Below are 24,224 nucleotides of genomic sequence, written 5' to 3'. Positions count from 1 at the left end.
TACTTCACAGCTCAGAGATTGTATTACCAAGTATCAGACTTAAGTGTTTGGCAAAGAGGTAATTTTAAAGTTCCTCCAAGCTGGGCAGTATTGTTTTGTGCACGGTTCAACTTCATACCTGAATGGTCTGCTGAGAGCCAAAACATTTGGGGAAATGACAAATTATACAGAGGTTGCATGGCTATAATACTGCACAGGACATGCTGAAGTTGAATGAACTGGATTTTTGGATAATGGGGTTGGGTGGGTCAGAGCTCAGTTGGTAAAGCAGGTCATAGGTTGATTCTGGGCTTCTCTACATAGAGATGTCCAAAAGGCTGACTAGCTAATAATACCAGTCAGTGTAGATCATGGGTCAGGCCCAATTGCCTTCTGGATCCGGCCCGCGGATGGTCTGGGAATCGCCACGTGGATCGCCAGTGCTTGCGTTCTTTCCCTCTCCCTTCCTCTCCCTCACACAGTGGTGGCGGTGGCGGCACCTGCGCCTCCTCCTCCCTCCCTCCTCCTGGCTTCTCCCTGCCCTGCCTAGAGGAGGAAGGGGGCTGGGCTTTGTTGGTGCCAGCAGCAGCAGCGCTCGAGCAGCTGCCATTTTAAGTAGCCTCTCTCCAGAGCCCTTTCGTGTGGCGCTCATCGTCCTTCCACTGCTGCCAGCCCCTGCTGCTCACAAGACACAGTTAAGCAGCCACTGGGGCTTGTGGTGCTCTTGCATCATTTTATCCCCCCCCCAAATATAGTCTGGTCCCCCACAAGGTCTGAGGGACAGAGGACTTGCCCCTGCTGAAAAAGTTTGCTGACCCCTGGTGTAGACCATCTGAAACTAGCTGACCAGTGGTCTGCTTTAGGATAATGTGTTGTCCTAGGTTGCATTTCATCATTAGAACTTGTGCTTATAGTCTTGTGGTTGTTGGGTTCATATTATAAAGCAGCAGTAGAATAGACACATCCATGCTTCAATTTAATGTGGATTTCACCTCCTCTGATGCCCTTCTGTCCATGCAGTGTTCTCCTCCAATGGTTGCTGTCTCTCACTTTCTCCTTCCTTAGTCTGGAGATCCTCTATGTTTTGAAAATCTGGAGAGCCACATGGATGCCTAGATCTGGTTCTGATCTGTGCCCTGGGCAGGAGATGGAAATCCCCTGCATGCCATTTCCGAGCACAATTCAAAGTGTTGGTGCTGACCTTTAAAGCCCTAAATGGCCTCGGTCCAGTATACCTAAAGGAGTTTCTCCACCCCCATCGTTCTGCCCGGACCCTGAGGTCCAGCGCTGAGGGCATTCTGGAGGTTCCATCACTGCAAGAAGCCAAGTTACAGGGAACCAGGGCCTTCTCGGTAGTGGCACCCGCCCTGTGGAACGCCCTCCCATCAGATGTCAAAGAGAAAAACAACTACCAGACTTTTAAAAGACATCTGAAGGCAGCCCTGTTTAGGGAAGCTTTTAATGTTTGATGTATTACGATATTTTAATATTTTGTCGAAGCCGCCCAGAGTGGCTGGGGAAACTCAGCCAGATGGGCAGGGTATAAATAAATTATTATTATTATTGTTATTATTATTATGCATTCTGTCACAAGCGTGATAAAAATAGATATGATCATGATGATTTTGATGATGATTAATAATCTCACTTCACCTACCTACAATCCATCACAAACTCAGGAGAAGGGGAGGAATCAAGTAGTAGCATATATATTTTTTCTGCCATCAGAAAATAAGTGGAAATACGAACTACAAGAAGGTAATACAGAGCCGAAGCAAAGACATGGCTAGATAATCACAAGCCTCTTTTTGGGCAAGTATCAATTAAAGAATGCTATTTGGAAATTGGTATTTCTCCCTAAGAACTGGGTGCGCACAAACAGCCTGACTGTTGTGGATCAGTCAATGCCCTCTATGAGCCGTAACTCTGATCTGTAATTTATTTGGCGTGGAACCAGTCCTATGGCTATTTTCTCTTTAAGCCAAATATTTCAGCTTAGGTTCACCTCCCCTTTGCAGTCTGAGAATGGCAGGAAGACCAAATAACTTTTAAAAGCCCTCTGTCTCTCCCTCTCTCACCCGCCCCCCGTTTTCTTCACAGCCATTTATTTTCACAAACTTAGCCTCAGGACAGAGATGACCTCAACATAATGATGATCACTCACTGTGGCAGCTGTGCGGTCATATGGGGGAACCCGCAATTGGGCCGAGGCAAGAAAGCTTGCGTTTGGGCCAGCTGCTTGCTTGCGTGTTTGTCTTCTGCCCAACGTTTGACTGTCTCCACCCATCTCATTCTCTCTCACCAGATTTGGGCGGTGTGGGTGGGTAGGGCAGGCAAGTTTCTCTTTGAAAGCGGCTAAAAAGATGTCGGGAATGACGGTGCAGCGACGTGAATTAGAAGCATGGGCAAGGCTGGCTTTGTTGAACCACAAACGGCAAAGTGAGCCGGACCTCCCAGGATCCCAGGGTTAGGGGAAGGGCTCAATTACCATCACCTTGGATTCTGTTCTGAAAGGTTCAGCAACCATTTAAAATGTGCCGTAATCGTCTTATTTGAAACATCTGTGCTTTTAAGATTTCATTCTTTATTTCGTCGGCCGTGTTTCTGCCTTTGTGAGGCAGATAGACTCCAGGGAGAAAAACGTGTTTGTCTAGAACAGCCTTTCTCAACCTGGGGGTCCCCAGATGTTGTTGAACTACAACTCCCAGCGCCCCTAGCTAGCAAGGCTAGAGCTCAGGGATGATGGGAGTTGAGGGATGATAGGAGTTGTAGTCCGACAACATCTGGGGACACACAGGTTGAGAACCGCTGGTCTAGAACATGGGTAGACAAACTAAAGCCCGGGGGCCGGATCCGGCCCAATCACCTTCTAAATCCGGCCCGCGGACAGTCCGGGAATCAGCGTGTTTTTACATGAGTAGAATGTGTCCTTTTATTTAAAATGCATCTCTGGGTTATTTGTGGGGCCTGCCTGGTGTTTTTACATGAGTAGAATGTGTGCTTTTATTTAAAATGCATCTCTGGGTTATTTGTGGGGCATAGGAATTTGTTTATTTTTTAAAAAAATATATATTCCGGCCCTCCACAAGGTCTGAGGGACAGTGGCTCGGCCCCCTGCTGAAAAAGTTTGCTGACCCCTGGTCTAGAAGGGACCTTCTACTTTGAGCAACTTTTTTGGGCACATGAACTCCTGGATTGCAATATTTGTGTACCTCCCCCGCCCCCAATGTATATCACATACATAAGAAATTGCACACCCAGAGAACTGCTTGATGCCTAATGGGAGACAACATTTCATTTTTAAAAAACCAACAAAACAGCCCCCACTACTGTTGGCTCTCTGCAAATGTCTTAAAAATGTGCTTGCATCCATTGCCTTCTAATTTTTTTTATAGTAGGAATGGCACATAACAGAAAATTACCCACAATTGCCCCCACTGTGACATTTGAACGTGGCTCTTTACTGACACTATGATTTTGCTGGCTCGCATCATATATGATGATCTGTGGCATTTCATTGTTCTGTGTAATATCTCTTAATATGGTGTTCCTCACTCTGGGGGTCTTTGGGTCAAAAAGCGCTATATGTAAGTAAAACAGAACAATTAATAATACGATTTAAAAAAAAATATCAATACAATTATTAGTTATAGTGCCAGACTGAGTTATGCGGTCTTCAACTTGTCTGATTCATAGACAGAGTTTGGCAAAAAGGAATCTGGGTGGAGTTGACAATCCCATGAAGATTGTTGTGGCAGGATGCCAGCTAGGGATACTTGAGGAAATGTGTTTTTTGTATGTGGGTTGTCCCCAGGTAAGTTCTACTCAGAGTAGACCCATTGATATTAAGGGCCCTAAATTAGATGTGTCCATTGAGCTGGAATCAACTGATGGAGTTCCACCAATGTAATGGGGTGTGACATAGTTCGGTCATCTAAGGCTGCTGTCCTATACGCAGTCCCAAGTAAGCCCCCTTGTAGTGCATGGGGATTACTTCTGAGTAGACATGTATAGGCATGTGAGTGAAAAATGTGAGACACGCCCCCCCCTCCCCCGGGCTTAAAAAATAAATAAATCACAGCTCACTTTCTCCTAACTTTAATTGCCTTCTGCACCTGCTGAATGCATCCAGCAGACGTTTTGTATGCTCCAACTGTCCCTGTCGACTGGGAACAGTCTGTCTTTTCCAGTCCATGTCTCTGGCAAATCACCATTCCTCCTTTTGGGAATAGCTTGTTTGAACATGGTCCGTACGAGGTGCTAGAGTTGTCCAGCTCTCTTCCCCCACCAGGACTCCCAAGATTTCTGAACAGGAGGGAGACGTAGCTTGTGAAGGCATCATGCAAGGCCTAGCTTGCCATTTCACATAGCCTGCTGCATATGATTTACGTTGTGCAATGCAGAACAATTGTATTCCCCCTGCATATCTTTGGCGAGAATAATAATAATAATAATAATAATAATAATAATAATAATAATAATAATTTATTATTTATACCCCGCCCATCTGGCTGGGTTTCCCCAGCCACTCTGGGCAGCTTCCAACAAAACACTAAAATACAATAATCTATTAAACATTAAAAGCTTCCCTAAACAGGGCTGCCTTTAGATGTCTTCTAAAAGTTTGGTAGTTATTTTTCTCTTTGACATCTGGTGGGAGGGTGTTCCACAGGGTGGGTGCCACTGCCTGGTTCCCTGTAACTTGGCTTCTCGCAGCGAGGGAACCACCAGAAGGCCCTCGGTGCTGGACCTCAGTGTCTGGGCAGAACGATGGGGATGGAGACGCTCCTTCAGGTATACAGGACCGAAGCCGATTAGGGCTTTAAAGGTCAGCACCAACACTTTGAATTGTGCTCGGAAACGTACTGGGAGCCAGCGTAGGTCTTTCAAGACTGGTGTTATATGGTCTCAGCGGCCGCTCCCAGTCACCAGTCTAGCTGCCGCATTTTGGATTAGTTATAGTTTCCGGGTCACCTTCAAAGGTAGCCCCACATAGAGCGCATTGCAGTAGTCCAAGCGAGAGATAACCAGAGCATGTACCACTCTGGTGAGACAGTCCACGGGCAGTTAGGGTCTCAGCCTGTGTACCAGATGGAGCTGGTAAACAGCTGCCCTGGACACAGAATTGACCTGTGCCTCCATGGACAGCTGTGAGTCCAGAATGACTCCCAGGCTGTGCAACTGGTCCTTCAGGGGCACAGTTACTCCATTCAGGACCAGGGAGTCCTCCACACCTGCCCGCCTCCTGTCCCCCAAAAACAGTACTTCTGTCTTGTCAGGATTCAACCTCAGTTAGCCACCATCCATCCTCCAACTGCCTCCAGACACTCACACAGGACCTTCACCACCTTCACCATTATGTTTGACGTTTCAAACCAGTGGAGATCAGGGCATTGCAAAGTAAATGAATGCAGCAATGATCTGGTGGAGTGGTGCCTTCAGCAATGAGTAATCACTTGCATTGGGAGGTGGCTTTGGCAGTGATCCGTGGTGTAATACTAGGAGTAGACAAATGTGTCCCTGTTACAACCTGTGAGAAATGTTGGAGGATGTGCAGGTAGATCAGGTGTTCTGACGTGTCTCCTGTCTTCCTCCTCCCACAAACTCCCATTTGTTTCCCCTGAACAGACGGATTTCTCTGGGAAATCCTAACCTCTTATTTTCATGTAACAAGCATGGCAGGGGGATGCCAAGTTTGAGGCGTAACGTTAATTTTGCTCGTTAAACCTTTTAACGGAGGAAATTATGAATGGAAATGCCTTGAAGATAATTGAAGCCCTTCTGAGCAAGAGTTTTGAGCCTGCGACTGTGTGTACAGTTCCAGGCAGCGATTTAAGTGTTCCCTCTAGAATTGCAGCGTTAGAAATGGGATCCCATCTGCGAGCAATTTGAGAGGAAGTGAGACAATGGAGCCAATTGCAACTCCAGTTAGATAATCAATACAAATATTGTTAGCGTTGTGATTTATCTTGCAAGGTTTTTTTTTACTTTATAAAAATGTGAATGCCAATTCCTTGAAGACAAGTCAATAATATAACGTTGTCCAGCCTTAACTTTACCATGGCTGAGCCTGCCTTATGCAACTGCTCTTCTGAGTACAGTGGTACCTCGGGTTAAGTACTGTATTTTCTGGAGTATAAGACTACTTTTTAACCCAGGAAAATCTTCTCAAAAGTAGGGGGTCGTCTTATACGCCGGCTACAGCAGCAGCTCCTGCAGCAACTCCCCACCAAAGGATAAAATGACAGCAAATTAAATCAGAGGACACCAAGCTCTAGATGAAGCAGAAATACGCTTGAAAATTGGCCCCAGAAGCCCCCGGCCACTGGGAAGTGGAGCAGATTTTGGAGCCAGACCGGAGACTGTTTTTTTAAATTTTTATTTGGTGTGCGTTGGAAGAGGGGTAGTCTTATACGGCGAGTGTATCCCAAACTCTATATTTTAACTGGAAAAGTTGGGGGGTTGTCTTATACACCCAGTAGTCTTATACGCCGGAAAATACGGGTACTTAATTCGTTCCGGAGGTCCGTTCTTAATCTGAAACTGTTCTTAACCTGAAGCACCACTTTAGCTAATGGGGCCTCCTGCCGCGCCACCGGAGCACGATTTCTGTTCTCATCCTGAAGCAAAATTCTTAACCCGAGGTACTATTTCTGGGTTAGCGGAGTCTGTAACCTGAAGCGTATGCAACCTGAAGCGTATGTAACCCGAGGTACCACTGTACTCTTAGGATGCTGTATAGCTGGCTCTGTAATGTCAAAATGCTTTTGTAGGTGAATCAGGGCCGGTCAGTCCATGAGGCAAGGTGAGGCAGTTACCTCAGGTGACAGATCCACCACTGCTTGCCTCTGCAACTGCCTTCTCCGCACCATGCGGTGCTGGGTTGGTGCAGAGGAGGAGGCAGCAGAGGGAGTGGGTAACAATATTGGTTTTGCCTGAAGCTGCAAAATGTCCTGGGCCACCCCTGAGGTGTATCAACCCTAGTTGTCATATCTCTGTCCTGCTCTGTCGTTCCAGCTTTTCACAAGATTGTTAAGAGCTGTCAAGGAGCGGAAGTGGTACATGACCCCAGTCAAGCTTGCAAAAATTTATCATACGCCCAATAATAAATGCTGGAAATGTAAGGAAACTGAAGGTACTTTCTACCACCTTTGGTGGACGTGCCCAAGGATCAAGGCCTTCTGGGAAATTATCTATAATGAAATCAAGAAGGTACTTAAGTGTACCTTTCATAAGAAACCAGAAGCTTTTCTCCTGGGCATGGTAGGCCAATTGGTGTCAAGGAAAGATAGGACGTTCTTTATGTATGCTACAACAGCAGCAAGAGTTCTTTTAGCAAAGTATTGGAAGACACAAGAACTACCCACGCTGGAAGAGTGGCAGGCGAAAGTGATTGACTATATGGGACTGGCTGAGATGACTGGCAGAATCCGTGACCAAGGGAAAGAGACGGTGGAAGAAGATTGGAAGAAATTTAAAATTTATCTTAAGAACTGTTGTAAAATTAATGAGTGCTAAAATGTTATGGGTAATGTAAAACAGAATTGCAGTGACAAATAATTGGGTAAGAGAAAAAGGATTAAAGAAAGTGAATTATAAGTAATTGAAATTAGGGGTTGCTGGAAAAGTTTAAAACAGGGGTGCAGAAAAGGGAGGTATGGGGAAGTCGTTGAAACAAGGTTCAAGAAAGAGAGGTTAAGAAATTATATGTGTTTACATGTTTGTTTGTTTATGTGTCGTTAATTGTTAGTTGTATTGTGTTTTAATATATGTTGTAAAACCAATAAAAATTTATTATAAAAAAAAAGAAAGAAAGAAAAAGAGCTGTCAAGGAGCTGTCAAGTGAGCCCAGGTCGACCACAGGGCAGGGAAGCATGGCAGGCACGGAATGCAATTAGCTTTCCATTACGTTTCTGAGCACAGTTCAAAGTGTTGGTGCTGACCTTTAAAGCCCTAAACGGCCTCAATCCAGGACAGTGGTACTTTGGGTTGCATACACTTCAGGTTACAGACTCCGCTAACCCAGAAATAGTACCTTGGGTTAAGAACTTTGCTTCAGGATGAGAACAGAAATTGCACGGTGGCAGTGGGAGGCCCCATTAGCTAAAGTGGTTCATTTTGTTTTGTTTTTTTAAAGTAATTTGTAAAAAGTTCCCATTCTTCTTTAAAGCCACAGTTGTCCTTGTCTCACAGTTGGTACATGTCAATTTCACCAGTTCTGTATAATCCATCAATTTCCCTTGCCACTGTTGTTTGGTCGGGATTTCCTCATTCTTCCATCCTTGGTGTCACCCACACTTTACAATGTGTTTCCCCATCGCAAGAAGTCCAGTCTTTTGAGGAAGCAGGTTTGTTGTGCAAGACCTCTCAATGAACTGTAATTGTGCAACCTGAATTTGCCAGTATGTGATTGAATCCCACTCAAAAATAGAGGCCGTCTGGAAGCTATATTCCACTCCAGTACTGACTGACTCGAGCAGCAGTCCCCAAATGTTGTCAAAAGTCAAACTTCAAGGTGAATTTGCACTGGTTCTTGATTAGGAGAAGTATCAAAACATGAGCATGAACATGCAAGTTAGTTTCTCCAGTTGTTGCTAGACATCAACACTCATCAGCTCCAGCCACTATGAACCAAAGATCAGGGATGATGGGAGATGTAGTCCATCATTAAACGGAAGGCCACAGGTTTCCTCACTGCTGTTCTCCAGGGAAGCAAAAGGAGTTTCTATAGGAGTGGTGAAATTTCTTGGAAACGACGTGGGAGATCTGCACATCCTTAGATCATTGGTTTGGGCCATTTGTCTTAATGGTATTTTTCATTGCACTAGAACAGGAAATGGGATGGTCAGCTTGTTCAGCCTTGAAGGCCACATCAGAGATGTGTAATACCCCCTGAGGGGAGCAGCTGGCATGCACGTTTTAGTGACATATCTTTAATATCACGAGGCCTTCCTGGTTGGACAAACACTGATAAGTATGGTGCATTTACCTATCAGTGTGATACTCATGTTGGAGCTATTTACTGTAAGTCTGTAAGTTGTGCTGTGTTCAGTAGATGAACCTAATAACTCCTGACCCTAGTAACTGTATACAGTCAAACCTCTACTTACCACCGCCTCTTCTTACGATTGTTCCAAGTTGTGACCGCTGCAAACCTGGAAGTAACCGGTGGGTTTGACACGGTTCGTGCATGCGCAGGAGCGGCGATCACTGTTCACACCATAGCTGTCAACTGTCCCTTATTTGGCGGGAAACTCCCTTATCCCAGCGCCGTGTCCCGTTGCTGTCCCTTATTGATGATGTCCCTTAAATTTCCCGGGTTTTATGCTCGCCCGGCTCAGGAGGGAAGTAGCGGCTCGGGGTCCTCCATCGCGCGAGAGAGAGCGTGCACGAGCTGCCGCGTCTCCGTCTCTCCCTTTTCCCCCTCAGGAGTGCATCATGAGGAGATGGGTGGCGGCGGGCGGGCAGGCAGCCCCTCTCTTGTGAGACTTCCGCCACACTCCAGGGGAAGCTGGAGGCAGCGGCGGCGGCGGCTGAGGAGGCGGCCTGAGGGAGGAGGAAGAGGAGGGGCTGGGGAGGGACGCAGAAGGGCGGCATTTCAGCGGCTGTGGTAGTGCTGCAACTGCCTCACACCGGGCTCGTGGGCAGCATGGGCGAGAGTCTTTCTTCCTCCCTCCCTCTCTCTCGGGCGGGGAAGGGCTGATGGAACTCCTCACGCCAGGACGACGGCAGCCCCGACGTGCTGCTTAGCATACCCTCCAATCAGTGCAGCATCTTAATGTAGTGATCTCCCCCTCTGCATCCCTTTCATAACTCTATTTTTATAAATCATTTGTCCATCCATAGATCAAATTTTTACTACAAGTTTTCTGTCAATCCTACCAATGTATGCAACTCTTTACAATAGCTTTTCAAATAAATTATAAACTTTCCCCATTCTTTATTAAAGAGGTCCTCTTCCCTGTAAGCTTTGCCATCTCGACGTCGTTCATCAGTTTTGTCTGCCACTCTTCTTTGGTGGGAGTTGTAGACCCTTAGGATCATCTAGTCCAACCCCCTGCAAAACACAGTCAGTGGCAGCAAAAGCAGCCTGGCTCCATCAGTGGCGGATTTCTGTATAAGCTAAGCCAAAATCCCTTATTTTGGCTGATGATCCCTTATTTTTGAGGCTGCTGGTCCCTTATTTTCAAATCTGTAAGTTGACAGCTATGGTCCACACATGTGCAGAAGCGGGCAATCGCCGCCTGCGCCTGTGCACAACGGTGCCTCTCCCAGCAACCCATTTTGACCTCCGGAATGTATTATGGTCGCAAATAGAGGTTCCACTGTATAGGACTTCAGCCCAAATGTTTCGAGAATTCTGGAGTGGCCTTGGAGGTCATGGAGCTTTGAAAAAAGCAATTTAGTTTGCAATCTTGCACACATTTCGATGGAAATAAGAACCCTTTGGCTCTGTGGGACATCTGTAGGACTACACTGTAAGGGTGGAAGTATGTGATACTTATCAATGGCCAGTTCTGTGAGTATAGTGAGCCTTCCTTACTTCAAAGTAGACAGCAATAGGTTTGGGATACATGGTTGCAGTCCTCTGTACACTTATTAGAGAGTAGGACTGCAACTGTCTACCTCCCAAATTACCTAGGAGTAAGCAGGGACGCGGGTGGCGCTGTGGGTAAAACCTCAGTGCCTAGGACTTACCGATCGTATGGTCGGCGGTTCGAATCCCCGCGGCGGGGTGAGCTCCCGTCGTTTGGTCCCAGCTCCTGCCCACCTAGCAGTTCGAAAGCACCCCTAAGTGCAAGTAGATAAATAGGGACCGCTTTATAGCGGGAAGGTAACGGCGTTTCCGTGCGCTGCGCTGGTGCTGGCTCGCCAGAGCAGCTTCGTCACGCTGGCCACATGACCCGGAAGTGTCTTCGGACAGCGCTGGCTCCCGGCCTCTTAAGCGAGATGAGCACGCAACCCCAGAGTCAGTCACGACTGGCCCGTACGGGCAGGGGTACCTTTACCTTTACCTTTAAGGACTGAAATCAGACCTTTGAGTAAACATGTATAGAGTTGCACTATTAAACTAACTGTTGTCAGAAAGGCTTACTTCTAAGTAAAGATGCCTAAGATTTGGCCGCATGTCATTATTAACCTTGTGTCCGTTTTTCAGAACCTTTAGATTTAATGGTGGCCGCACACACTTTTTAAAGTGTGACCATGAGGGCTAGCAACTTGCTATATTTTTTTAAATCTAAAAATAGGCTCTCCCGTCATTTTGATAAGGGCACAAATGTGGTGCATGGCTAGGGTGGGCAGCTGAAAGACAACACAAGATTCCTGCATATTGTCAAAGCTGTGAAATAGAGGGTTTTTTTTTTTAAATAGCAGGAACACCTTTGTCACACAAGCTACTCCTCCTGAAATTTCCTTCTGCCACAGGGAAAAGGTGCAGGAAACCGCTTTTACTCTTTTGCATATAGCCATCTTATATGAAACACTTGGTGAAGTCTGATCAGCAGTTACCATATTTTCCCGTGTATAAGACTAGTCCCCTCAATAAATTACCATATTTTTCGCTCTATAAGATGCAGCAGACCACAAGACGCACCTAGTTTTTGGAGGAGGAAAACAAGAAAAAAAACATTCTGAATCTCAGAAGTCAGAACAGCAAGAGGGATCGCTGCACAGTGAAAGCAGCAATCCCTCTTGCTGTTCTGGCTTCTGGGATAGCTGCGCAGCCTGCATTCGCTCCATAAGACGCACACATGTTTCCCCTTACTTTTTAGGAGGGGAAAAGTGAGTCTTATAGAGCAAAAAGTACGGTATGTCAAAAATTAGGGGGCATCTTATACAGTCATACCTCATATTGCTTTAGGTTCATGTTGCGTCTTTTCGGCTTGCGAACGCAGCAAACCCGGAAGTGTATACTTCTGGGTTTCACCGCATGCGCATGCGCAGAAGTGCTCTATCATACCGCCTACGTGCGCAGAAGCAGCACTCTAGTTATGAACTTTTTGAGGTGCGAACGGCACCTCGGAATGGATCGAGTCTGTAACTAGAGGTACACAGATAGTGCCGAGGCCATTTTCTTAAATCTGAGTCCCCCGAAATAGGGGCATCTTATACACGGGGGCGTCTGATAGACAGAAAAATATGGTAGTTTTGTGTTATATATTATTGGAGAATACAATTGCATTCACAACTGACTTTACAACTTTTAATTTTTCATGGGTAACACATTAGCTGGCCAATAGCCAGTGTGGTATTGAATTTTCACCTATTCTATTGACAACTAAATTTAAAGCTCTGTAGCCACTGGAAAAATCAATCCAGACCAGGGTGGGGGAGGTAGTGCTGGGATTTAATTGCACTTATTTCCCCAGATGCTTCCCTTACACATCATTTTTGTCATACTGATTTACTAAAGGCTTTCCTGGTGGCTGTCAGTGTTCCAGGAGGCTGTTAGTCTCTTGTACTAGGGAAATTTTAGGTTTATTTTACAGTGGAATCCTAGGCTTGTGTAATCCAATGAAAGCTTCATTGAGTTCAATGGGATTTACTCCCACGTAAGTACGCAGTGATTCTGCAAATGACGCGGCTGGCGCTGTGGGTTAAACCACAGAGCCTAGGACTTGCCGATCAGAAGGTCGGCGGTTCGAATCCCTGCAATGGGGTGAGCTCCCATTGCTCGGTCCCTGCTCCTGCCAAACTAGCAGTTCAAAAACACGTCAAAGTGCAAGTAGATAAATAGGTACCGCTCTGGCGGGAAGGTAAACGGCGTTTCCGTTCACTGCTCTGGTTTGCCAGAAGCAGCTTAGTCATGCTGGCCACATGACCCGGAAACTGTACGCCGGCTCCCTCGGCCAATAAAGCGAGATGAGCGCTGCAACCCCAGAGTCGGCCACGACTGGACCTAATGGTCAGGGGTCCCTTTACCTTTACCTATATTCGGTGTTAGCCGCCCTAAGCCCACTCTTGGCCGGGGAGGGTGGGGTATAAATAAAAGTTTTTTATTATTATTAGCATGGAGTGGATCTATTACTGATGGATATAGAAGAACAAATAATTGAAAAACAAGTATACATAATAAATTTACATGTCTTGGTAGCTTGCCCAAACAATTATCATTATCGTTATTTTATTTTATCTAAAATTGTACCAGGAAGGCACCTGGCTGATGTCAATAAAGGATCGACTCCTTACTGATGCAGAAGGAAGTCAAAACCTTTCCCTCCAAATCCATTATTTTGTTTCTTGGCAGGAAATGACTGAGTAAACCCTGTACATTTCATCTCTGGGGGCTAAATTGCCATGCCCTTTAAGCTGTGACCTGTGTTAAACTTATCAGTGGCCTGCTTTAAATATAATTTCTGATCAATCGGGGATATTGATTTATTTCCCGATCTCCTCCCATCCTTTCCAAACCTCACTTCTTGGCCTCATGGAACGAAACAGATAGGATGACTTGACAAACTAAGCAGCTGAGCTGAGGTGTCTGGCGGAAACAACGGCGGGATTTGTTTTGCTCTCCTTTAGTGGTTAAGACGCTTGCCACGAGAATGATAAAAGGTCCATTTCCCCCCCAGATGCCTCTGAAAAGAGGGTTAGCATAAAGACAGTTTAAGAGAGCGCTCTATTGATTTTGTTTGACCTCCAAGCACGCTGCAGTCAGTATGATGTTTTCCCTGCTGGGGGTGATTCAGAGGCCCTGAAGATTTTGCTTCTTCAGTAAAAAAATAACGTTAGGCTGCAGGAAAATTGTCTTACTGGAACACCCTGTGAAATGGGTCTTTCCCCCTTGTTTTTTGGATCCACCTGGGCCACTTTAGTTCACTACAGAGGGAGGGATGTGAAATATAAGTGGATAATTATGATGCCGATTCTTAGCAAAGCCCCCAGTAAAGGTAAAGGTACCCCTGACCATTAGGTCCAGTCGCGGACGACTCTGGGGTTGTGGTGCTCATCTCGCTTTGTTGGCCGAGGGAGCTGCCGTACAGCTTCCGGGTCATGTGGCCAGCATGACTAAGCCACTTCAGGCGAACCAGAGCAGCGCACGGAAACGCCGTTTACCTTCCCGCCGGAGCGGTACCTATTCATCTACTTGCACTTTGACGTGCTTTCAAACTGCTAGGTTGGCAGGAGCAGGGACTGAACAACGGGAGCTCACCCTGTCACGGGGATTTGAACCGCCGACCTTCTGATCAGCAAGCCCTAGGCTCTGTGGTTTAACCCACAGCGCCACCCGCGTCCTAGAGCTCCCAGTACAGTTTGCCTAATGAAAGTGCATGACATTGTGCCGATAGTCTTTTCCAAACTCTTGCCAGACTGCTATCATGCAGAAAACAAAGAACAACACAAGAATACAACCCTCTTCTTCTCAACCAGCATCTGGGAACGCAACTGTCAAGGGCTTGTGCTTTTTACCAAATCAGTTGGGCGCAAACCTACTCTTCGCTTTTTTGCTTTTAGGAAATACTCACTGGAGCTTGCCACATGATAGATCTGGTATCTTTCCCCTTTCCCTCCCCTTCCCCATGATTATCTCTTTCCTGTGTACAATAACCCTCCTAGGATCCACTCCCGGTCTTATTAAACTCCCCCTGAGACTCAGCCTTTAACTGAGAAATGTTTTGCAATTTGCACTTAGTATCCTGCAATTAATCCAGGCATCATCATCATCATCATCATCATCATTTTTTTTATATAAAAAAACAACACCTTCTATGGTATATTGCCTTGTTACAAAAATAAATTATTTGGTGCTAGACAGAATCTTTAAATGAACCGAGAGAGAGAGAGAGAGAGAGAGAGAGATATTTCTGTGGTATGATCACATTTTTCCATCGCTTATTGAAAGGGTCGTTTAAAAATGGGGGAGCACCATCTGAGAAATCATGACACTAGACAAATGTGGCAGGGAGTTCAACATCTGTATGGAAGTATATTGTATTTAAAAATGGGGTATCAGAGTTTTAAGGGGGCTAACCAGGTTGGGGTAGCTGGGATAGCAGGCTTGTTGGTTTTTGAATGTCTTATGTAGATTTTTCAATTTCGTTGTTCCGTATGGGACAATGACAATAAAGATTATCGTATCGTATCATCATCATCATACCCCGCCCATCTGACTGGGTTGCCCCAGCCACATAATAAAACATTAAATATTTTTTAAAATTCTCTATACAGGGCTGCCTTCAGATGTCTTCTAAAGGTTTTGTAGTTATTTGTCTCCTTGGCTCAGGGGTCACATAAATCCATACCCTCCAACATTTCTCTGATGAAAATAGGGACGTCCTAAGCAGGACATTCTGGGATTAAATTGGAAACTGGGACAGATTCTGGGACTGTCGCTGGAAAATAGGGACACTTGGAGGGCCTGATATCGCAACAACTGTTTGTGGTTTCCTTTTCATTTCCTTCATAGCTATAAAGGCAAAATATAACAGCGCAACACAAGATAACAATTAGCTTACACTTATGAAGGCTTTTGGGATGCGGGTGGTGCTGTGGGTTAAACCACAGAGCCTAGGACTTGCCGATCAGAAGGTAAAGGGACCCCTGACTATTAGGTCCAGTCGTGACCGACTCTGGGGTTGCGGCACACATCTCGCTTTATTGGCCGAGGGAGCTGCCATACAGCTTCTGGGTCATGTGGCCAGCATGACTAAGCCGCTTCTGGCGAACCAGAGCAGTGCACGGAAACGTCGTTTACCTTCCCGCCGGAGCGGTACCTATTTATCTACTTGCACTTTGATGTGCTTTCGAACTTCTATGTTGGTAGGAGCAGGGACCGAGCAATGGGAGCTCACCCCGTCACAGGGATTCGAACCACCGACCTTCTGATCGGCAAGTCCTAGGCTCTGTGGTTTAACCCACAGCGCCACCCGCATCCCTTGAGACTCCTTAGGGGTAGTGATAAAGTGGGATATCAAATCCAAACTCCTCCTCCTCCTCCTCCTCTTCTTCCTCTTCTTCCATCTGAGACTCAGCAAACACCATGACAGGAAATGAGGCCACCATCGGGGGTAGCAATGGAACTGACGATTCACTGTGCTAGAGAAGAAACTATTTTTTTTATTTTTTAAAGTTTCTTCTCCCATTAGATTCACAAAATGCTTAGGGGTATGCATCCCCCTTCATCCCCTGGGTCCACCCATAGAACCATTGAGTTGCAAGGAAGCTGAAGGTAACTGTCTGATCCTCGGCATCCTTGCCCTGAGGAAAGATCTTGCAGTCAGGCCCAGCAACTCTAAGAGACTACAGTGGCTTCCCCCAATCTCGTGCCTTCCAGATGTTTTAGGCCACAATTTCCACTGTCCTTGACTATTGGCTCTGTTGGGTGGGGCTGATAGGAGTTGTAGTCTGAAACAACTGCAGGGTACCATATTGAGACGGCTGGATTAATCCATGATCATTATAGGCTGGCAAAAGCAGATGGAGGAAAGAAGCAAGACAAGGCTAGATGCCACAAGCATAGCTGTCAACTTACAGATTTGAAAATAAGGGACCAGCAGCCAAAATAAGGGACCTGCAGCCTCACCTGTTCCAGGCACTCCAGTCTTCCTGTCCTCCTGCAGTCTGGTCAAACTCATGCTGCTAGCTTCGAGAACACTGTCCAACCAACTTTGTAACCAGAGGTTCAACTGAATAGAATCTGAATCACATGCACCACAAGGCCTATGCAGCCTCAACTTAAGATGGCTCCCCGGCCTGGCTTTGCACTGCAAAGTTTGCAGCAGCACGTGCAACAAAATGGCGTCCAGCATTCAAAAAACCCCAGCTTGCATTAACTAGCCACACACAAGGCATGCAAGCTCCACCCCCCAGTTGTTCTTAGACTTCTTATTGGGTGAGCAACACAGCCAAGCAACACAGTTGGAGCCTCCCTCCTCCCTGGCTGGCAGGGAGGGAGTGAGAGGAGCTGCTTCCTTTGAAATTTAAGGGACATCATTTAAGGGATATTTAAGGGACATCCATCAATAAGGGACAGCAGCGGGACATGGCGCTGGAATAAGGGACTGTCCCTTCAAATAATCGACACTTGACAGCTATGCACAAGTAAACTAGTGGAGATCTATCCTGCTGGAGCTGTGGTGTGTGTGTGTGTTGAGGGGAGAGGGCTCCAAAAACATTATATGGCCAATCGCCTATATCACTTACAAGCAGACTACTTTCCAATCCCCAATAGGTCTAGCTGGAGAGCAACTAGAGCCGACCTTCTGAAGAACAAAAGCCAAATTACCTCAGTCGCATGGAACCAAGTGGTTCAGCTCTGCAAAGTTTTGGCAGGGAGCGACGTGCTTCCATTCAGCTCTGCCAAAACTCCTTCTGCCGTTCTCTCTGGACATGTGCAAAGAGAAGCAAAGCAGGTCTCTCTCTCTCTGTTGCACATGCCCTTTTTGGAGCGTGCAAAGTGTGGCTGCCTAGAAAACCATCTTGTCTGCTCCAGGCTTCTGCCTGGTTTCTGTGCCAGAGAAGTGAGACATACAAGGTGGTCCTGCCTTGCCTGCTCCAAGCCCCTCGTGTTGTGGGCAAGGTGCCTGCTGGCTTCACTAGACAGGATCAGGGCATTTGAAGTTGCATCTTCCCGGGTGTCTAAGTGGGGTCAGCATCTAGCACATTGAAGGTGCTGTGTTTTCAATGCTTGCTTGTACATTGGACACAATAGGGACACGTGAAGCAAACCTCCTCAATAGAGATGGACATCTTATTTCTGGTACATCTTAATTTCACATGTGCATGTTCATCAGCTCATTCCATTCCTGCATTTATCTGCAAACAGTCTGCATGAAAATTCAAATTTCAATATACCTATCATCTCAGGGTTCACACGCCCAAGCATATTTTACTGTAAGCTATGCATTTTTAACTCATTCTGGCACTGCGTCACAACATTGGAAGCAGTGCAAAATAATAATAATAATAATAATAATAATAATAATAATAATAATAATAATAATTTTTATTTATACCCCGCCCTCCCCAGCCAAGGCCGGGCTCAGAGCAGCTTACAAGCAATAATAAAAACAAGTTGAATGATTACAACTTAAAAACAAAATTAAAATACAACAATTAAAATATTGAAACATTAAAATATTAAAATGCAGCCTCATCACAGGAGGAGAAGGAAAAGGAAAAAGAAAGAGGGGGAGGGAATCAAATTGGCTCCAAGCCAAAGGCCAGGCGGAACAACTCTGTCTTGCAGGCCCTGCAGAAAGAAATCAAATCCTGCAGGGCCCTGGTCTCATGAGGCAGAGCGTTCCACCAGGCCGGGGCCAGTGTTGAAAAGGCCCTGGCTCTGGTTGAGGCTAATCTAACTTCCTTAGGGCCCGGGACCACTAGGGTGTAGCTATCAGAAGGATTTCTTTCTGATCTGCACATTAGTCTAGGACAGGCGTCTCCAACCGGTCGATTGTGATCTACCAGTCGATTGCAGGGTGTCTCTGGTCGATCCTGGTCGACGTGACCATGATCTATTGACACCCCCCCCATTTTTTAAAAAGAAAGCTCAACAACTTTGGTCAATCCAATGGGTAGATCACTGCCAGTTTTTTATAGTGGGAGTAGATCACAGTCTACTGAGTTGGGCATGCCTGGTCTAGGAGGTAAGTACCAGGTCCGTTAACATTGATAATCATAGAAATGGAACTCTTCAAGCATCCTTATTCCTAATGTTGCCAGATACCGTATTTTTCGCTCTATAGGACGCACCCGACCATAGGACGCACCTTGTTTTAGAGGGGGGGAACAAGAAAAAAAATTCTCCCCCTCTCTGCTCAGCGCCCCTTCAGCGAAGCAGCAGGAGAAATGGAGCCCCTTGCATTTCTCTTCCCGCTTCGCTGAAGGGGTGCTACGCAGCTCTCCCTCTCTGCTGAAGCCAGGAGAGTCTTGCTCTCCCAGCTTCAGCAAAAGGAACCTGAAACCTTTGGAGTGCAGCGAGAGTTCCCGCTGCACTCCAAAGGCTTCAGGCGGCTATCCCTGAAGCCTGGAGAGCGAGAAGGGTCGGTGCGCACCGACCCCTCTCGCTCTCCAGGCTTCAGCGAAAGCAACGCGAAGCCTCCGGAGAGTGGAGGGAGTGCTCCCTCTGCACTTTGGAGGCTTTGCGTCGCTATCGCTGAAGCCAAGGAGCCTGCATTCGCTCCATAGGACGCGCACACATTTCCCCTTCATTTTTGGAGGGGGAAAAGTGCGTCCTATAGAGCGAAAAATACGGTATGTCCTAGGATCAGTGCTATTTTTCTAGAAAGAGGTGCTGGAACTCACCATGAACTTCTCCCTTTTTTTCTTACAAAGGCAATGGCGCCCACCTGCCGGAACTGAGTTCCGACCAGTTTCGGCTGAAAAAAAAAAGATTCTCTTTAAGAGGCAACTTTGCATCCTCTTCTTATATCCGGCGTAGCCAGCTTGAGGTGACAATATTGCCCACTTACAGCAACCACCATGCAGATAATCTCCAGGGGCTGAAATTTCAGAACTTCCAACCCACCCTCCTCACCACTAGCCAGGTTGTTAAAAGTGAGAAGGGGCGAATCTATCATTTTTGCTTTCTCTCTCTTTCTCTGTTTTCCAACGTTAAGCTCGGTTTTTCACAAGTCCACGTCAGTTTGCAGTATTTTTTCTTTTGCAAGTCATCCTGAAAATGCAAGTCACCCAGCACTTTACTGCCATTCCTAAAATACAGACTTGCATACAATTTTGCCTAATATATACATTTTTTCAAAATAATTTCCCCTGACGCATCTTTGCTAATATATTTTCCATCTAAAAGACGCCCCCATGTATAAGACGCCCCCTGTTTTTGGAGACTCAGATTTAAGAAAATGGGGGGAGATGTATCCATGTTTAAGACGCCCCCTAATTTGTGACATTATTTTTTAGGGGGAAAACCTAGTCTTATGGACGGAAAAATATAGTACTTTATTTTACCATGATATACGCATTTTTGTATACATTCGTTGGCCAGAGAACCACTTTGCAAAATCCCAAGAAGTGCAAATTTTGAAAGATGACCGTGTTTCGGTTTGCATATTGTTTTGGAAAGTGCAAATTAGTCAGAGTTGCCTTTAAATGAGAACTAAAGCGAATTTCTCAATCATCCCTGGGTCCAACCAGCTTACTATATAAGTTGCGTCTACACCAGTAAGTTATAACTTGGTAAAGTGATCATTTGTAAGCACCATTGGTTGTAATAGAGTAGCTACTTAGGCATTATAGAAAGCTGGACACAGTTTTGTATAATATTTGCATATGCTAATTTATAGGTGGCCACTTAATGTGTCATAAAAAGGACGCAAATTTGTATAATATTTGCATATGCTAATTTACAGGTATAGATTTAAACATAGTAGGCTGTATTCAACTAACTGGTTCCTCAAGGGCTTTCTTCCCTCTCCTCGCTGTGCCCTATATGCCCCCAAATTGGCTCTGTAGGGTCAAGAGAAACCCCAGAGCAATGCAAAATGGAGCACAGCAGGAAGAGAGAGGAGGTCATTCCATCAGGCAAGCAGAAATCTCATCAGCACTACATTGGAAAACTCCCAGTGTGACTGCTTAATCTGGTAAAGTAAAGGTAAAGGGACCCCTGACCATTAGGTCCAGTTGTAACCGACTCCGGGGTTGCGGCGCTCATCTCGCTTTATTGGCTGAGGGAGCCGGCGTAAAGCTTCCAGGTCATGTGGCCAGCATGACGAAGCCGCTTCTGGCGAACCAGAGCAGTGCAGGGAAACGCCGTTTACCTTCCCGCCGGAGCGGTACCTATTTATCTACTTGCACTTTGATGTGCTTTCAAACTGCTAGGTGGGCAGGAGCAGGGACCGAGCAACGGGAGCTCACCCCGTCGCAGGGATTCGAACTGCTGACCTTCTGATCGGCAAGCCCTAGGCTCTGTGGTTTAACCCACAGAACCCCCGCGTCCCTGCTTAATCTGGTATCTAGGTCCTAACAGCTGTTGGCCATCTTCAGACTCCCTGCTCTCCTGACCCTCCAACCATGCTTGGACCATGCAGTCCTTCAAAGGACTGTCCTCTAACAGCCCTTCAGATAGAAGGCTGTCCTCTGTAAAGAAGGCTACACGGCCACCCTAGCTGCAACTGAATTAGCTGCAAGGGAAGCAGGGAAGCCAACATTGCAGGACGTCCCAGTACAAATTAGAACTGACCTTTTTGCCCTGCAAATTGCCATTTCCTGACCCCAAGCACTAATAGGAAGCACATTAGCAGAGCTCTAGAATGCCACCTGTGCCTATGAGCCAGTTCGTTCCCCAGCCAGTGTCCAAGGGATAGCTCAGTTGATGGAACATCAGACTCCTGATCTCTGGGTTGTGGGTTCGAGTCCCGTGTTGGACAAAAGATTCTTGTATTGCATGGGGTCAGACTAGATGGCCCCTGTGGTCCCTTCCAACTCTACAATTCTATGATCTGCGATTTAGTTCTTGGATAAGCTGCAAGTAAGAGGGAAAGAAGCTGCTAATGCTTCTGAATGTGTGAGGCCCGCAGCATGGAGAACCTTAGAACTGCAGGAATAATAGTAATAATAATAATAATAATAAGAAGAAGAAGAAGAAGAAGAAGAAGAAGTGTGCACTGCTAAAATGATTCCTATGCGCGTGCTTTTTTTTAAAGAAATATTTATTAGGATTTTACAAAAACAAATATACAAAAACACATAAAAATAAAAATAAGAATTAAAAAAAATAAGAATTAAAACATACAGAAGAAACAAGAAAAGTTAAAAATAATTATTTTTCATAACTTAAGACTCATTTGCTTGTTTCATTGACTTCCTCACACCTCCCCTTCTTGTATTCCCATTTAACTAATCAAATCAGCAAATCCTTACCCTCTTTCATTCATCTTATATATATAATTTAACATTTTATAACTCAGTATTTTCATCCATTATCAATTCATTTTTCCATATTCTTAAAGCATTACAGCTGGAAACCACTTAATTTCTATCCAACATCATTCTAACATTCATTCATTTTGCAATATTTCTGTAGGTAGTCTTTAAATTTCTTCCAATCTTCTTCCACCGCCTCTTCTCCCTGGTCCCGGATTCTGCCAGTCATTTCTGCCAGTCCCATATAATCCATCATCTTCATCTGCCATGCTTTTTAGGGCCGGACTGGGCATAATGACAAACACATCTTTCCCCCCCAAACAGTAACCCCCACACTGAGGTCCTTCTCCTCTCCCCCTAATTCAGCGATCAAAGTCAAGGCTGGATTTAGGTCTGATGAGGCCCTAAGCTACTGAAGGTAATGGGGCCCTCTATATGTCCAGCTGTCCTTTGTCAACAACAAATTGTCACTGTTTTTTGTGTTGAATATACTGTATTTTTCAGTGTATAAGACTAGGTCCCCCCCCCAAAAAATGCCAAAAATCAGTGGGTGTCTTATACACGGATAGTGCAGAGGGTGGACTGGCGATTGGTTGTTGCCCCCCAAATAGGGAGTGTCTTATACATGGGGGCATCATATGGACAGAAAAATATGGTAAGCTACATGGTAATTTATGGACCCAATAGGTATCTAAAGCCATTTGCACATGTTGCCATGCAACTGGTCCATGCAGAATGTAGGCACCCTATATATAGAAATGAGCAAACCAGTGATATTTTAGGGAGCAAGCTAGCAGGCGGGGCCCATTACTTATATCATAGGAGCCTACACAACACAAAACACTGTTGCTGTATGTAGGTTTTATTTCATTTGTTTTTTATCTTATATTTTGGAAATGTACATCTAGGGTTTTTGCCTTTAATTTTTTTGGGGGCCCCCAAGAGAGTGGGGCCCTAAGCTATAGCTTGTTTAGCTTATACGTAAATCCGGCACTGATCGAATCACCTGAGATGATGTCACTATATCAAGATTTCTCCCCTCCTCCCCCTGAAGCAGCAGAAAATACTGTGGCGTGAAGCGCACATTGTGCTGACATAACTGCGTATGATGAGAATATGATAAAGTCAGTTGATCTGCTTTTAGCTACAAATCTGCATGTATTGCCATGCTTGGTTCCACATTCGAAATTGCATAAGGGAGCTGTAGGCTGTAGGAGCATAGCTGTCAATGTTTCCCTTTTTTAAAGGGAAATTCCCATATTCCGAATAGGATTCCTCGCAAGAAAAGGGAAAAGTTGACAGCTATGTGTAAGGTAAAGGTAAAGGGACGTCTGACCATTAGGTCCAGTCGTGGACGACTCTGGGGTTGCAGCGCTCATCTCGCTTTATTGGCCAAGGGAGCCGGCGTACAGCTTCCGGGTCATGTGGCCAGCATGACTAAGCCCCTTCTGGCGAAACCAGAGCAGCGCACGGAAACGACGTTTGCCTTCCCGCCGGAGCGGTGCCTATTTATCTGCTTGCACTTTGACGTGCTTTCGAACTGCTAGGTGGGCAGGAGCAGGGACCGAGCAATGGGAGCTCACCCCGTCACGGGAATTCGAACCGCCGACCTTCTGATCAGCAAGTCCTAGGCTCTGTGGTTTAACCCAGCTATGTGTAGGAGGTCCTTTTTGGGGAGGTGGGAGTTTTTCAACTCTAAGGCTGTTTTCCAACTCTTAAGACTCTAAGGCTGCAATCCTGTATACACTTACCTGGGAGAGTAAGCTCCATTGAAGTCAATGGGGCTTGCTCTGAGTAGGCATGCATCAATTGTCCTGCAGATGTTGAAGTTGCTACCATTACAGCTGCGGAGGTATACTACGTGCATACAGACACACAAATAATTCTGATACAGTATGGTTGTGCGTCTGTTTAGGAATGAGATTGTGATTAGCTGAGATGGTGCTAGAACTTAAATATCTCCTTCACCTCCTCAGAAAAATGTAAGCAAAAGTAAAATAAAATTACACAACAGACTATATTAACGGGAGGGGTAGACCTACACTGCTCTGTAAAAGGTAAAGGGACCCTTGACCATTAGGTCCAGTCGTGACCGAATCTGGGGTTGCAGCACTCATCTTGCTTTATTGGCCGAGGGAGCCGGCATACAGCTTCCAGGTCATGTGGCCAGGATGACTAAGCCACTTCTGGCAAACTAGAGGAGCGCACGGAAACGCCGTTTACCTTCCCGCCAGAGAGGTACCTATTTATCTACTTGCACTTTTGACAGGCTTTCAAACTGCTAGGTTGGCAGGAGCAGGGACCAAGCAACAGGAGCTCACCCCATCGCGGGGATTCGAACCGCCGACCTTCTGATCGGCAAGCCCTAGGCTCAGTGGTTTAACCCACAGCGCCACCCATGTCCCTACACTGCTCTGTAT

General features: G+C 45.9%; 1 protein-coding gene across 5 annotated transcripts in view; it reads left to right on the top strand.

Annotated features, from left to right (window-relative positions):
- The window catches only part of FGF18 (fibroblast growth factor 18), a 145,698-nt gene that overhangs the window by 86,642 nt on the left and 34,832 nt on the right, over positions 1-24,224 (top strand). The window lies entirely within an intron of this gene.

This window comes from Podarcis filfolensis, assembly GCF_964270895.1.
Source record: "Podarcis filfolensis genome assembly, chromosome: 3".
NCBI lineage: Eukaryota > Metazoa > Chordata > Lepidosauria > Squamata > Lacertidae > Podarcis > Podarcis filfolensis.
The sequence above is the reverse complement of the archived record's forward strand: the minus strand, read 5'-3'. Positions and strand labels throughout refer to the sequence as shown.